General features: G+C 47.8%; 1 protein-coding gene across 3 annotated transcripts in view; it reads left to right on the forward strand.

The window, feature by feature from the left end:
- Nucleotides 1-307: 307 nt before the first annotated feature.
- DAG1 (dystroglycan 1) overlaps nt 308-16392 on the forward strand; it is a 63316-nt gene continuing 47231 nt past the window's right edge. Inside the window, exon 1 of one of the 3 annotated variants that reach the window (XM_079933463.1) lies at nt 308-773. The gene's annotated coding sequence lies outside the window, so the exon portion shown is untranslated. The remainder of the gene's footprint in view (nt 774-16392) is intronic. The other 2 variants (XM_079933462.1, XM_079933464.1) reach the window with 2 other exon arrangements.

Raw genomic sequence — 16392 nt, forward strand, 5'->3', positions numbered from 1 at the left:
CGTTCGACAGAAATCAGGAGGGCGGAAGGCAGTCTATGGGTGGCCAGTTGTGGCCGGGCCAGTTATCGGGCCTGACCACCCGGGTAGGTTGGATGCCTCTCAGGGGCCCACATGCCTGAGGTTGGGCGGGGCGCCCCTCCCCCACTCCCCGTCCTGAGCTCTCCGGGTAACCCGGACGGGCCGGGGCGTGTCGCGGGTACGGACCTGGCCCGCCGCGGGCGGGATTTCCAGGATGGGGCGTGTCTTTTCAGACGGGGGCGCGGCGGGCCAATAAGCAGAGGGGCGAGGGGGGCGGGGCCTGTGCGCGGGTGCGGCGCGCTGCGGGGCGGCCGACGCAGGCAGAAGCGGGCGTCGCGGGGACTGCCGGTCGGCGCCGCGCGGAGCTGGCAGCGGGATTGGCTGCGGCACTCGCGTGTCAGGGGGTTGCTAGGCTTCGGTCGCGCGCCCCGCCCTCGCGCTCCCTCACCGCCCGGTACGTGCTCGCGCCGAGGCTGCGGTGCGGCGCTAGAGGTCCTCGGGCTCGGCGGCGACGGCGGCGGCAGGAGATTCGCGCCGAGTCCCCGGGGAGCGGGGCGGCGTCTCGCGGGCGGGAAGAGCGAGCACCTGCCGCGGCCCGCCCGTCGGCGCTCGGTGAGTGCGCCGCGCGTCCACTGCCGCCGAGCCTGGCAGCCCAGGCCCCCATTTCCGTCGCTGGCCCAGCCTTCCGAGGAACACCTGCTGCTGCTCTCGCTCTTTGGCCCGGGGCGGGGACACGGTCGCGGACGTCCTTGCGGGTGAGGGGGCGACGCGGCCCGGGTAGAACGGCCCCTTGCTCTCGGCTCCTCGGGCGAAGGCTGGGGGCGTCCGGCCCCGGGCTGCGCGTCGCGGCGGTGGGCCAGGCCTCAGCCCGGGCCGCGCTCCAGGGAACGCGCGGCGGTCGCGGGCGTGTGCGGCCTGCGGACTGTCTCCCGGGCTTCCTCAGAGGGTCGCGCGGCCCAATTTGGCCAGAGCTCGAGGATGGGGCATTGAGCCCCTCAGGAGGCGCCGCAGCCGCTATATCCTGAGCCGCTCAGAGCCTTGGGGTCACCCCTTCACACACATACACACTTGGGCTTCTTTGGTGTTTGGAAAACCATATTCACCCGCGGGTATATCTGGAAAATGTCTCCAGAGAAAATGCTCTTTCGGTTTAGAATCCTTCTGCCGTAAATTCCGAGTTAATTTCATACGAAGTCAACTACTAATTTAAAATGCATATTTTAATTCTGTGACTTGAGAAGCTCTTAGATTTGTAAAGTTACTTCAGAATTAGTTTTAATGGTGATCATGAAGTTTTGCCTTGGTGAGAGCTACAGCCTGGGACAGCACGGTTATAGCCTAGAGTTCTAACTTAAGAGTCCGGCCTGCTGTTTCCCTAAATAAGCGAGTAGACGTGATTCCTGGCATGGAAGCTAAACTCTGCAGGGAGGGTGGTGTTTATAGGACCTAAGTCCAGATAAAGAGTTGGATGTGCTACCAGGTGTTTTGGAGTTTGGTGTAGATCGGATGTTGTAACTTTATCAGGTGGTTCTATGCTCAGCGTTCAGAGACATAATTTTGGGATGTCCTTTTTTAGAAAAAGAATTGAACATTGGAGGCATAGTTTGAATATGGAGAAGTTGAATTGAACTTTGTTTGCCTTGGAGCCAAGTAATAAGAGCTCCTGGCCTACATGCTTAAAGGAGGCTGAGGAGGCATTTGTTGGAGGAGTGAGATTTGAGGAGGGAGTTGGATGCATGGTATGAGCCTGTTTAAGGCCTGTGGGTTACTGTAAGAAAGGAGTAAGCATTACTATATAGGCAACAAACATCTGGTTGGAACATGAAGGCTTGTGTTGTTACGTGCCTCTGTTGAAAGAGGCAGAGAGCCAGTCTTTACTGCTCTGAAAAATTGATTTAGCAAAATACATTTCATTTATTTAACAAATATTTGGCTTCACTGCTTACCAAATTCTGTGGTAGGTCCAGGGGACCCAAGAGACTGGTTCTGCCCTTAAGGAACTCAGGTTCGTGGACAGTGGGGGATGGGGAACCTATGATTGATAGTGTCTGCCCACTAAGTGTGCTCAGATGGTGCTTGGGAGCCTGAGGAGAAAGGGAATTCCTGAGCTGAGGCTTGCAGGGCCAGCAGAAATTAGCTGGGGGACAGCAAGTTCTGGACACAGGGAACCACATGTATATGAGTGCCTAAAGTAGCACGTGTGAGTCCTCCAGCATGACAGGTGGGAGCCCCAGGCCTTTCTTGTTGTGCTTAGTAGTTCAGACTTCATACTCAAGGTGCAGGAGTCTGGGAATGCTTTTCCTCAGTTGAGTGGTATAGTCCAGACCCATGTTTAGAAAGATCTTGTTGGTGGCCACATAGGTCGTGGCAGGGAGGGAATGGGAAAAGGACCTCTGGCTCTGAGGTTGGCCCTTAGAGGAGAGAGGAGGGAGAAGGAGCCAGCTCAAAAGACTGGCTGAAAAGTTTGAGCAAAGGGAATACCAGGCTGTGATGGGGGAGGAGACTGCATTCAGGAATGTGTGGGCCAGAATATTTAGCATGACCAAAGCTTTAAACCACGTCTTCTGCAGGTTTGCTAGTGCCTCTTAAACATTGAATATGGTGGGATTTGGAGGGACCCTGGGGCCACTTAAACTGGGATTATTTAGAAAAGGAGAAGCATGGCATTTGTTTGTTAAAAACCTTTAACAACCTTATTTCTCACTTGAACTGGGGGCATTGCATTTCCTCTTGGGCAGGGCTGGTATATTAACCCCTGAGAGTAGATATGTGTTCATCCTTGTTGAGGCAGATGGGAGCATGTTCAGTCCTTTACCTCACAGTTGTTCCACCCTTCCCTGTGCTCTGGGCCAGTGACACGATGGATCTACATCAGCCACAGTCGAGGGCCTTCTGTGTTTCTGCTCTACATGCACCATTGCTAATGCTTATGAGAATCCTTTATAGTGGCTTAGCAAACTGAGTCATAGATGAAGGAATGTTCCCAAGGTCACACAGCTGTCATGTGGCAGAATTAGGATTTGAACCCAGGCTGAACATTTGGCTGTACCCATCTGTGTTTCTGTTATATCAGACTAATAATGGTGGCCTCAGTTGGGTCCTTCTCTGGCAAAGACCAAGCCCAGGTGTCTGGTGGTGGGCAGAATGCCAGGACGATATGGGAAGGTGATCAGTGATCCCATGTGGAACTCCAGGAACATGTTGTGAGGGACCATTTTTCAGAAACCTAGGGTTTGTCAGAGCCTTCTTGAGGCCTGTGCTGGTTGCTCTGGGTACCATGCTGAAGTAAGCCAAGGAACTTGGGTCCTAGGCTGGAGAGGGCAGACTTTAGGGAAGAACTGCATTGGGCTAGACCTTCAAAAACGGTTAGTGGTTTGATTGGTGAAGGAGTGGTGGCAACAAGGTCACAATTTTGTGGAAGAAGAAATGAGCAGAGGAAAGGGGTGGGAGGGAGAAGACTGGGCACTTTTTTTTTTGTATGTTCTGGAAGGTTGGGTTGCAGTCAGAATGCCACGTGGAGGAGTTTGGTGTTATGTAAGAATAGGAAACCTTGAAGATCTCGGAGCACAGCTGTGATGGGATCAGCTCTGTGTTTTAAGAAGTGAGCCCTCACTGTGAATGTTGAGGCTGGGCTGGACCAGAGGCAGGTTGGTTACTGCTGTGGTCCAGTGGGGGAGACACTGGATCTGAACAAGAACAGTGGTCAGCAGAGGAGTGGAGAGAGATAAAGAAGGTTCAAGATGAGCCAGTTCAGCAGATGTTAGGGACCTGAATGGTTCTGGTACCAGCAGGGGTCTACCACTGAGTGGAAGAGGCAGGAGGTTGACAGTGAAAAGATGAGGATGTAAGGCTGCATCAGCCAAGCACTGGTGAGGTCTTGAGAAACTCCAAATAAAGAGGGGCCCCTAGAGAATTCCCCAGTGGTCCAGTGGTTAAGACTGCACTTTCATTGTGGAGGGCTGGGTTTAATCCCTGGTCGGGGAACTAAGATCCCACAAGTTGAGTGGTGTGGCCAAAAAAAAAAAAAAAAAAAAGAGGGGCCCCCTAGACTGCAGGAATGGGAATGGGGGAAGGCTTGAGTCTTTGTGGCAGGCAGGTAAGATGGCAAGGAAGAAGTGAACTTATGAAAGAGAAAGCATGATTTGTTGACCCACTTGGTAGGTAGAGGAATAGTTTGACTTAAAGTGTCTATAGTTTTGGATACTCAGAATCATGGTGGGTGTAATGTAGCTTTATTTTTTAATATTTATTTATTTATTTGGCTGCGTTGAGTCTTAGTTGCGGCATGGGGGATCTTTGTTGCGGCATGTGGGATCTTTTCGTTGCGGTGCACGGGCTCTTCATTTCAGTGCTTGGGCTTCTCTCTAGTTGTGGCACATGGGCTCTAGAGCGTGGGCTTAGTTGTCCGCCCTGGAATCATACCTGCATCCCTTGCATTGGTAGGCGGATTCTTAACCACTGGGCCACCAGGGAAGTCCCCCGTAATGTAGCTTTAGACTGGATTCAGTTAAAGAATGGCCACTGGCTCACAGATTTGACCTGTGCAAGGCAAACTGAAGGTGGCCCGTGATGGTGTGAAGTTAGAGCCCCTATACCTGTGCTTGCTTTTTTAAGTTGGGTTTTTTGGGGGATTTTTTGGTCATAGCCTTCTTGATAAGAGGCACATAACTAGCCTAGTGGAATTGCAAGTGTTGACAGATACATTTTGTGGATGGGCAAGAATAAGAGTGAAGTCTCATGAGTTTTTTTCCTAGCCAGTATAGAAGTCAGCAATGAGAAGTTTGATTCAATATTCCAGGTTCTGGGGTACATTGTTTAGATTTGAGCCACTACAGAGTATGACTGCTTGGAGGCTGGAGTCTTCCAGAGTATCAAAGGAGAAAGAAATGGTGGTGTGAACGTCGAAGGGGACTCAGATGGGGTGTAGAGTATTGAACCTTAAGGGAACTCAAAATGAGAATACAGGTAGTATGGTCTTCAGTGTGTCCTGTATATTGGTCAAGGATTTCTCCCTCCTTTTCTGGAATAAGTGTTCTCCCTCCTCCATGTTAGAGTGTTTCTGTGCCTTTGCCAGTATTATTGCGCTGTTGCTTCTTTTTTTTTTTTAAGTTTTTTTTTTTTTTTGATAAATTTATTTTATTTTTGGCTGCGTTGGGTCTTCGTTGCTGCACATGGGCTTTCTCTAGTTGTGGCGAGCAGGGGTTACTCTTCATTGCGGTGCGCACGCTTCTCGTTGCGGTGGCTTCTCTTGTTGCGGACTAGACCTAAAGGCTTCAGTAGTTGTAGCACGTGGGCTCAGTAGTTGTGGCTTGCGGGCTCAGTAGTTGTGGCTCATGGGCTGTAGAGCATAGGCTCAGTAGTTGTGGCACACGGGCTTAGTTGCTCCGTGGCATGTGGGAATCTTCCTGAATGAGGGCTTGAACCCGTGTCCCCTGCATTGGCGGGCGGATTCTTAACCACTGTGCCACCAGGGAAGCCCCTGTGCTGTTGCTTCTTAAGCCCCCATCTTTCTCTGCTTTTCCTGTGTTGACACTTCAGTTCTGCAGTAAGGTGATGGTGGTTTTGAATATACAACTGATTGATCTGGTCATTTCCCAGTAGGTCTTTGTGTGCGCATGCCTCTGGGTATTGATTTAAAGCAGTCTTCCTGTGAGTTGCATAACCTGCTTTGCCTTTTGACAGTCCCTCTTCACTCTGATCATTAGTCAGTAATACTGCTCAGATAGCAATTTCTATAAATAGGATTTTAGAGTAGTTTACAAAATTACACCAGCTAGAGTGCTTAATTTAGCCTTAATGAATAGGATTTCCTATTTTCCTGTTTCTTAGGTTTGATAGCTAAGCATTTTCTTAGCCTTGCTCTGGGTCCAGGGTGGAAGGATGGATGGGATGCTGTGGTACAATATCATGAACAGAGCGTGTCTAAATTGGTGAAACTGTTGTGTGTTCTCTGTTGGAGTGAAGTAAATCAGAATGAAACTTTTGCAGTATGTTGACTTAATTTATATTTTAAAAATAGGATTCTAGTGGGAATAATCAACTGAATATAAAAAATCAGTTTTTAAAAAAAATTTTGGGGCTTCCCTGGTGGTGCAGTGGTTGAGAGTCCTCCTGCCGATGGAGGGGACACGGGTTCGTGCCGCAGTCCGGGAAGATCCCACATGCCACGGAGAGGCTGGGCCCGTGAGCCATGGCTGCTGAGCCTGCGCATCCGTAGCCTGTGCTCCACAACGGGAGAGGCCACAACAGTGAGTGGCCCGCGTACCGCAAAAAAAAAAAAAAAAAAAAAAGAAATTTTGGCGGTGCCAGGTCTTAGTTGCAGCATGCGGACTTCTTACTTACGGCATGCGGGCTTCCTAGTTGCGGAAAGTGGACTCTTGGTTGCGGCACGCATGCGGGATCTAGTTCCCTGACCAGGGATTGCACCCAGGCCCCCTGCATTGGGAGCACAGAGTCTTACCCACTGGACCACCAGAGAAGTCCCTAAAAAAATCACTTTTATGACAATGCCTTTATCCTATACATCATGGGGTGCATTTACTAGTGTTGAGGTTTTGCTTCTCAGTTATACCTTCTTGAGCTAATTGATTTTGAAAATACCACTGTCTAAATTTTAGACATTGGAATTAATTTTATATTTTTGAAGCTGTTTATAATTTTTGGTCCTGAATTGACTCTACAGAATACATTTCATTTTCATTATTACCCTTTGACAATAAAGGGTGACTGATTGGTGGTGTGGGCGGGAGACTGAGTGGCATTCCCCACTTCCTTTGGAGGTGGTCATTGTGGTGTATGTAATTCTATTTCGGTTGTGGGCTTTCACCAATATTGGTTCCTTCTTTTCCTGTAGGGCCTCTGTTCTCCAGGAAGATAAGGCTTTTTTTTTTTTTTTTGGCTGTGCTGCACAGCATGCAGGATCTTAGGTTCCCCAACCAGGGATCAAACCTGTGTCCCCTGCAGTGGAAGCACAGAGTCTAAACCACTGGACCGCCAGGGAAGTCCCCCCAAGATAAGGCTTTTATAGCACTAGAAGGTGAGGTAAGGTACTCGAAAAGGGAGATTTCTGTGAAAGAAAGATGGTGGATAATCACATACTTGGCAAAATGATCACGGAATTTTAAGACACTATAGTGGGGGAAAAGCTGTATTAAATAATACATATATTTAAAATAAGAAATGTGGAAGAAAAAAGTAGAAAGGAAGGGAAAAATCCCTTGTCCCCCAACTGTATTCTTTCTTTAAATAGGAAATGCTAACACATGGTTCAAACTCAAAAAGTTCAAAAGGATTGGACAGGGGAAAGAAATCTTTCTTCCACCCACCCCCTAAGTCCCTGCTTCCCCTCCCTAGGAGCAGCCGATATCCCCTGATTCCTGGGTGTCCTCCAGAGATGGCCCTTGGGCAACGCTTTTACTGAGTTTAGGTTAGAGTATAAATTTAATTTTTAATCTTGTTTTTGCCCTCCCAGCATTATAGCATGATCATTGTTCTATAAATATAACTTTTTTTTTTTTTTTTTTGGTGGTACGCGGGCCTCTCACTGCTTTGGCCTCTCCCGTTGCGGAGCACAGGCTCCGGACGCGCAGGCTCAGCGGCCATGGCTCACAGGCCTAGACGCTCCACGGCACGTGGGATCTTCCCGGACCGGGGCACGAACCCTTGTCGCCTGCATCGGCAGGCAGACTCTCAACCACTGTGCCACAAGGGAAGCCCGATATAACATTTTTGATGGTTAACCTGTCCCCAGTTCTTACATGGTTGTTAATCTTACTTTGGTTATAATAGATAATGTTGCAGTTAACATCTTTGTGCATAAAGTTCTTTTAGAATCTTTTTATTACTGCAATATTAAATATAAAACTTTTGAAAAAAGTGCAGTATGACTTACAGTTTTGGAGGAGCACATCTATAACATCAAGTAAGGCAGGTTTTTATTGATTTTCATTTTTAAGCACTGTGTACATTTTCCCCAGTTCCTTTTCTATGACTTGCATGGGTATGCAATTTTTATAGTCACGTAGAGGCCTAGACTCGATTCTCTGCCATTGGGGGTATGTGTAGCCACAGATTCATTCTTCCTGAGGCAGTCACAGCCCTTGGACACCCTAAGTATAGGGGAGTGTGCCAGTTGAGGGGAGCTTAAGGATGAGTGAAACATTTGGAAGGATGTGTCATACTCAGGGAAAGAGAGGCCGGTGCCCAGCTTGGTCTGTTTTGGCATTTGCTCTTCATTTCTATGAATGTTAAGTTTTTATGTATGCAGTATGGGAATCGACAAACAAGAAGCACTGCTTACAAAGTTCTTTCTAATATGTATTGAAACAGATTCGTGGAATTGGTAGATGCTTGTTTTGGCAAATGTTATGGTTGTCTCTGTTTTACCTCTCACTGTACTGGGAACATTTACTCTAGGAATTCCAGGGGTTGATACGGGATTACTTAAGAAGATTCCCAAGGCTGTCTATGACAGAAGTGAACCAGCTCTGCCTTGGTTTTCATAAATGCCTCTTTTAATTAGCTTAGTTGTTCTCCAGGGCTGGGTTGATTCTCTAACCAGTTTTTGCCAAGAAAAATGATAAAGTTAATAATGGAATTGCAAATACTGGTTCCTTTTTATTTGGCTGTTAATCAGCACCCGGTATACCATCCATTTTCTGGGCCCTTATTATACTATGAAATGCTTTTATAAAACATGCATCTCTCGTCACTGTAAATGTCTTGTGTATACTCCTGCTTGGGCTGGTAGATTGTCTTTGCATCGGATCTGCCCTGACCTCAGGGAACCTTGCTTACTGGATTTTTTTGGCTTTGACGTGCGGCATGTGGGATCTTAGTTCCCTGACCAGGGATCGAACCCCTGCCCCCTGCATTGGAAGCATGGTGTCTTAACCACTGGACTGCCAGAGAAGTCTCTTGCTTACTGGATTTTTGAATTGTGGAGACCAGCCTGATGAGTAGCCCTTGAACAGGGGTGGATTCTGAGTCTTGTGGAAAACGAGGAAGTGTAGTGAACTTTGCTTTATCTGTTATGTTAAGCATACCTGAATAAGCGTCTTATATTTTTAGACTTTTGAGCAATATTGTGAAGATTGAATTGCCTGAGGAGAGAAATTTGGTAAGAGGAGACTAGAAGAGAAGCTCTTTAATAAAGATCTAAAAATAGAATTCACTAAAGTCACAAATAGATAACAGTAGGATTCCTGTCTCCTTTCCTTCTCTGGATTGTGCTACCAGCTGTTGCTTCTGCTTACCTGGAAGAGATCACAATATTTTGTCAGAAGGGTCAATAGTATAGACTTAAAAAAAATATATATATATATATATATATTTTGTTGTTTATTTGGCTGCATTGGGTCTTCATTGTGGCATGTGGGGGTCTTTTGTTATGGTGAGCGGGCTTCTCTCTAGTTGTGGCACTCGGGCACCAGAGTGCACAGGCTTAGTTGTCCCACAGCACGTGGGATCTTAGTTCCCCGACCAGGGTTCGAACCGGGTCCCCTACATTAGAAAGCGGATTCTTTTTTCTTTTTTTCTTTTTTTTTGCGGTACGCGGGTCTCTCACTGTTGTGGCCTCTCCTGTTGCGGAGCACAGGCTCCGGATGCGCAGGCTCAGCGGCCATGGCTCACGGGCCCAGCCGCTCCGCGGCATGTGGGATCCTCCCGGACCGGGGCACGAACCCGCGTCCCCTGCATCGGCAGGCAGACTCTCAACCACTGCGCCACCAGGGAAGCCCAGAAGGCGGATTCTTAACCACCGGACCACCAGGGAAGTCCCAATAGTATAGACTTAACATACTGTGTTTGCCAGTCTGAACATGTGCTTTTTCCAGTTTTAAAAGTAGTTTAAAAAGTGACTGGATTCCTTGGCACTGGGAAGAAATCTTTAGTAGGAAAAGTTGATTGTTCTGCTTGTAGTACCAGCCCTGGGCTGACGGGGGCTGTGGGGTCCCTTGTCCCCTCAACGCCGTGAGTGGTGGTGGTTTTTTTTTTTTCCTTCTGGTTGGGCACTGCTGCCCAGAGAGAGGACTCCTGTGTAGGTCATCTAATCCGCATGACTTAATCAGTTGGCACCTCAGGACTCCCTTCTGCTTTTTTAGGAGGGGCCCTTTTTGATTTGTGCAGCTGGATAGAAAAACGGCTGCTCAGGCTTTCTTCTTATGCAGGCCTCTGATACCCTGGGCTGCCTGTGCCCTTTCCCTCCATGTGAGGGGGTGAAGGAATGTCCTGGCCTCCCCTCTGCCCTCCTGCCATGAGCTTCCAGGGAGAATGGGGCCCATTGTGGGCTGTGCACAGCCCTCCGCTTAAGTGTCAGGCCTGCCATGGCCTCTCTGTTGGTCTGCTCTGGTTACAGGGTGCTGAGGGGCCAGAAGCCCAGCAAGCAGTCATTTCCTCACATGCTGCCCTGCTGTTCAGGAGTGTTCTGAGGGATGGTGCTTGTGCTTTCTTTGCTCCTGGGGCTGCCCTCTAAGTTTGTCAGTCTTGGTAAACATTCTTGTGGACCCCTTTGCAGGCCTGAGCTCACTCTTGCTGCAGATTTCAGGCCATATTTGGAGAGGCAGGCCTGCTGCTCCCAAGGGTGACTGAGTGCCAGGTCACAGGAGGCTGGGCAGTTCCTCCAGGCCACTGGGGAGGCCCAGTATTCTGAATCCACTGGGAGGCATAGGATTAATCTATTTGTGAATGAAATTGGACTTCAAACTCTTGTTTTTCAAATTTATTTTGGCCTTCAATTATATCTCAGTAAAGCCAAGGAAAAACTTATTTTGGCCTTAATCAACTGTAGAACTTGTTGAAGATGTGAAATGCCAGAATATGGCGTAGGGGAAGCCAGAGAGACTCAACTTTTTAAAAAACAGGTTTGTTCCGGATATGGGAGCTCACTCCTGATACCAGACTGCCTTACCCATCAGACAGTTCTTCTCCTGACCCCAGGCAAGTGTGTCCCTGGAAAAAAAATGTATGAGATATTTTTGGTTTTGATGAGTGAACAGATAGAGGTCACTGGCTGTTTGTCTTTCGGGGGTGTTGACTTCAGATAAGGAGCCAGAGTTGTGATCAGCTGTTGTTTAGCAGGTTCCATGAAGGGTAGGTGAGTGAGTTGGTGGTGGTGGTAGCGGGGATGGAGGAGGCCTAGTCAGGCCTTTCTGGAATTGGCGAAGGGCTTTTCTACTTGAGGTCTATATTGATTGCATGGAAGGCTGCTGAGAAATTTGCTCCTCTAAAACTCAGGTAGGTTGACTTCGGAATGGTCCTGGAAATTGTTCCTGATCATAGTAAAAAAAAATTCCATTCTTTCCATGATGCTTCAATATGTACAATTTCTTTGTCTTCTGTGGAAGTGTCTTGTGAAAGGAGCAGCTGGCACTGGCACTGCCCTGGATGTTTGCCTTCCTCCTACCTTTTTTCTTTCTTTTATTACAGGAAAAAAAAATTCTAGCCTATTTTAACCTGCTATCTGATCAGAGTGATACGTTTCCTTCTCTGTTTTAAGATGGGAGTGGCACTTGTTTTTATCAAATAAAGGAATAAAACATATTTGCCATGCTGAGATCACACTGCAAATGCCAGCACTTGTTATAAAATGGTATTGAGTTTTCTAAAGGAGAACTGTTCTTTCAGATAGTGCCTGGTCATGCTATGGTCTTTTGGGTCATGACTTCCCAAGAGGTGAGGTCTACCCACTGAACCCTTGCTTTTTGGCAAGACAGGCAAGATTTTTGGTACAAGTGTGACGAGGTTGGACAATGAAAACACTGACTACCCGCAGCAGTAGAAACTCGAGCCTGAGGAAGGAACCTACCAGAGGTACTGAGTCCCTTGGAACCCTCCCATCCTGATGTGGCCTTAAGTAAGGCCCTTGACCTCTCTGCCTCAGCAAAATTGGGATAGAATATCCTCCCCATGGGCTGCTGAGGAGGAAATAAAAGCTTCCTAGTAATATGCCCTACACCTCTCCATAATTGCTACTATTATTACATTTATCCTTTTTCTAGTGTAAACTGAGAGTCCGATATTTAATAAAGGCTGGACATATTTCTTAGGTTAAGTGATTGGTTCAGGGGTGTTTCTTTATTGTGGTTTATAATTATATACATAATAGATCATATTTTATATGTACCAAGTAGAATCTTATTAAAAAAAAAAAGCCTTAGACGTGAGCCCATTGATACCTCTCAGAAAGCAGCTCTAGCTTGACTGCTTGCTCACCTGTGGAGCTTTTTTTTTAAATAAAATTTATTTATTTTTGGCTGCATTGGGTCTTCGTTGCTGCATGGTTTTTCTCTAGTTGCAGCGAGCAGGGGCTACTCTTCGCTGTGGTGCGCGGGCTCCTTCTCATTTTGGTGACTTCTCTTGTTGCGGAGCACCAGCTCTAGGCGTGCACACAGGCTCAGTAGTTGTGGTGCATGGGCTCAGTTGCTCTGTGGCATGTGGGATCTTCCCGGACCAGGGCTCGAACTCCTGTCCCCTGCATTGACAGGCAGATTCTTAACCACTGCGCCACCAGGGAAGCTGCCCACCTGTGGAGCTTTGAGTGCTGTGGTGTCTTATTGGGGTGCATCGTCCTGGAGGCACTGGCCCCATCGAGACGAATAAAGGACAAAAATAGTTGGAGGACCAAGGATTCTGTTAACTTTACAGTACTGTTTATATTTTTAAGGAGTTTCTTTGGAAATTCTTTGTGTGCCCAGGTTTGTTTTCTTGAACCTCACTAGTGCAGTAGAAGGAGCATGGACTGGCAAGGTTGCTGCATGAGTTGAGTGCCTGGAAGTGCTTTGTTTCCTTTTTTAGTATAATGTTTATTTCTGTTTGAGTTATCAACAGCAGTGCATGTCTGGTGTGAAAAGCCCTTGGTTTTCAAAGAGCTATACCTCTACTTATTTTTTCCCCATGTGACCATATGACTTCTTGCCTAGGTAGTTTATAATAGGTAACTTTGACTTTTCAGTCAACAGATGCATTTTAAGAGACTTGGAGCAAGTGAGTGCTCCTGGTTGAACGTTGAGCAGCAGCAGATTCTGTACCTGGAGCATGTAATTCAGCTGAGCTGTAGTGTTGGAACTCTTTAGAACAGAAATTTTAAGACTTTTTTGTTTGTTGTATAGGAGGATGAGCTCAGTCTGGAATGTCAGAACCTTACTCTGTAAAGTCAGCATCCTCCCTGGAAACCTGAAGTATTTTGGGTTTCCTTGACTCCTTGAGGGACAAATTGAGCATAGAGCTCCGGGGTGGGAGGAAGATGAGGGTACAGGCACCGGTGCCCAACTTCTGAGCAGAGGATGATTATCCTAAAGACAAAAATGGGGTTTCAGCCTCCAGATGATGAAGACGCCGGGTTTTATGAATCTGTGTTCAGGGGGAGCTGCCTGTGGGTTCCCACTGGAGAAGGCTCCAGGTGATTTCCAGATAGTGAAGGCATTTGGTCTCTGATCTTTGTTTTAGAGGCAGGTGAGGGTAAAGCTATTGGCTGTTACCAGATAAGAAAATGACATGATACCACCAGCGGGGAGCTGAAAATCTCTAAATGCTCACTCTAAATCATCTGATAGGATAGAGGGGAAGCAGAGCCCACAGGCCTTCTCCCAGCCTGGGAGTAGTCCTGGGGCAGTGCAGGGCAGTGCAGAGGAGCCCACTGTGCCAGAGCTGATTCTCAGTACAAGAGAAGAAACCCTGCTGTGAAAGTAAGTCCATTTCTACTGCAGTCACTGCAGACTCCTTGTCATTGTGGGGGGATTATTGACCTTGGCAGTTTTATTTCAAATTTGGATCTGGGGTGGAGAAAGCAGGATGCCCAGTGGTATACATAGTGATGTCCATGTTCCTTAGCTAGTCTGCTCTTGTAGGTTGTCTGAAGCACGGAAATATTACACCCATCAGAGATTATGGGTGGCTGGATTAAGATTGTTTGTATTTTGTATATATATTTTAAGTAGTGTATTTTGTGTCAGGTTCTTTACATGCATTAGCTTACCTAATGAATATATGTTTATAATTGGAAAAAGTTAAAGAAAAAAGGAATTTGATCTAGGAAGTGTTTAAGATGAAATATTGGCTGTTAAGCAGCCTTGCAAGACAGGCTAGCCCATGAACTATGGAGGGGACTGTCTTTTGGCACCCAGCAGGCCCTGTTGTCGCTGGGTTTCAGTTATTTGTTCATTCATTCAGCAGGTGGTTTTTCTTTTTTTTTTTTTTTTTTTTCGGTACGTGGGCCTCTCCCGTTGCGGAGCACAGGCTTCGGACACACAGGCTCAGCGGCCATGGCTCACGGGTCCAGCCGCTCCGTGGCATGTGGGATCTTCCCGGATCGGGGCACGAACCCGTGTGCCCTGCATCGGCAGGCGGACTCTCAACCACTGTGCCACCAGGGAAGCCCTGGCAGGTGGTTTTTGAGTCACTGTCATGTCCTGGGCACCGTGCTAGGCCCTGGGAATGGATCTGGCAATGGATGAGAGAGGTATGGGCCCTATCGTTGCCCTGACCAGAAAAAAAAGGGAGAAGTGATGAAGTTATTTCCCTTCAGTTGATATTTTTCAGGAAAAAATGTGATTTGGAGAGGCTGAGGGTCACACCCCTGGCAAGTGACTGCAGTCAGTGTGCCTCTGATTCATCATAAAGGGGAGGTGGGGGGGGGGCAGGCCCATCTTAGAGAGTGATGTGAGGGATCAGGGAGAGGACCTTAGAGAGCTGGCGGGCAGTACTAGATTATTTTCAAAGCCAAGCTGACATTTGGGTATACAGTGATATGTCTCTGACCTGTTGAGCCATTTCCTAACCCTGACGCCATGGGAACCAGTTGAGAAGGATAAAGGAGTCATGCAGGTAGCTACAATATCAGCTTAATAACCAGCAGAGCTATTGGAGAGTGTGGGACCTGGGTGAGCAGCCAGTGGTGGTTCCTAAGGCCAAACCTCTGAATTAGAGAGAGGTCTCCACCCAGTTGCCTATGAGGCCACCCTCTCTGTTCCATGCTTCCTGGTGGGGTTCTCTTTCTGCATATGCTGCTTTGCAAAGTCCTCAAGCTCTTCCAGGACTGGTTTTCTGTTTACTTCATCCATTTATTTATTTATGTATTCATTCATGTGTGCATGCATGCATGCCGCATGGCACAGCATGCAGGATTTTAGTTCCCCGACCAGCGATTGAACCCATGCCCCTGCAGTGGAAGCGTGGAGTTTTAACCACTAGACTGCTAGGGAAGTCCCAACTTAATCTTGTCTTTTTAAATCTATTTTTTAACTTTTTTTTTTTTTTTTTTTTTGCGGTATGCGGACCTCTCACTGTTGTGGCCTCTCCCGTTGCGGAGCAACAGGCTCCGGACGCGCAGGCTCAGCGGCCATGGCTCACGGGCCCAGCCGCTCCGCGGCATGTGGGATCTTCCCAGACCGGGGCACGAACCCGTGTCCCCTGCATCGGCAGGCGGACTCTCAACCACTGCGCCACCAGGGAAGCCCTATTTTTTAACTTTTAAAAAACTTTACTAGTGTAAAATTAAACAAAAATGGAGAAAACAAGACCACCCTCCCCCTAAAAAAAGTAGAGCTTAGTGAATTATAAGGTCATGAAATAGAACTTTACTGGTTCCACCAGAGGCTTCTCTGTGAGCCCCAACCCTGCCACAGCCCCCTCTCCCCTTCCTTCCCAAGGTGACCCCATCCTGTCTTTTTGTAGCCATTTTCTTACTTTTTTTTTTAATGGTTTTATCTCCCAAATGTGTATCCTTAGGCACTGCAGTTTAATTTTGTCCATTTTTTTAAAAGTTATCATATCTTGTAAGTTTCTTTATCTGCATTTTCTCCCCTCTGTCCCTTTTCCTTGCAATTATCTGCTGAAGAACCTGGGCCCTTAGACCTGTGGAATCTCTCACAGTCCAGATTTAGCAGATTGTGTCCCAGGGTGCAGTTGAGCATGCTCTTCTCTGTATTTCCTGTGAATCAGCAGCTGGATCCAAAGGCTTGATCAGCCTCAGGTTTGGTCCCTTTGGCAAGGCTGAGGTGGTTTGGGTCTTTCCTCCGGAGTGCTGCTTTCCTTTTGTTCCATATTTTGCTCATAGCAGGTACCCAGAGCACCACTTCTGTGGCAGGACAGTGGGGCCTGAGGAGAGGCTAGGCCCAGCTCAGCCTCTAAGTGGCCTGTGGTCCTTGTCAAACCAGTTTCCCCAGCACAGTGTGACAGGTGTTGGAAGAGGAAAAGCCTGGATGTGTTCTCTGGCCTAATTCACTGAGATGGGTTCACAGTGCTGTCCCCCTCTCAGGCCCTCCCTTCTTCCTTCACATTGCTCTTCTCCCCACATTCTCAGCTCCTCTGCCTTTCATTGTCTGTCCCTCATCTTATACCCTCTTCAGCTTTCCTCTCTTCCTTTCCTGTTTTGTTGAT

The sequence above is a fragment of the Stenella coeruleoalba genome (assembly GCF_951394435.1).
Source record: "Stenella coeruleoalba genome assembly, chromosome: 10".
Lineage (NCBI taxonomy): Eukaryota > Metazoa > Chordata > Mammalia > Artiodactyla > Delphinidae > Stenella > Stenella coeruleoalba.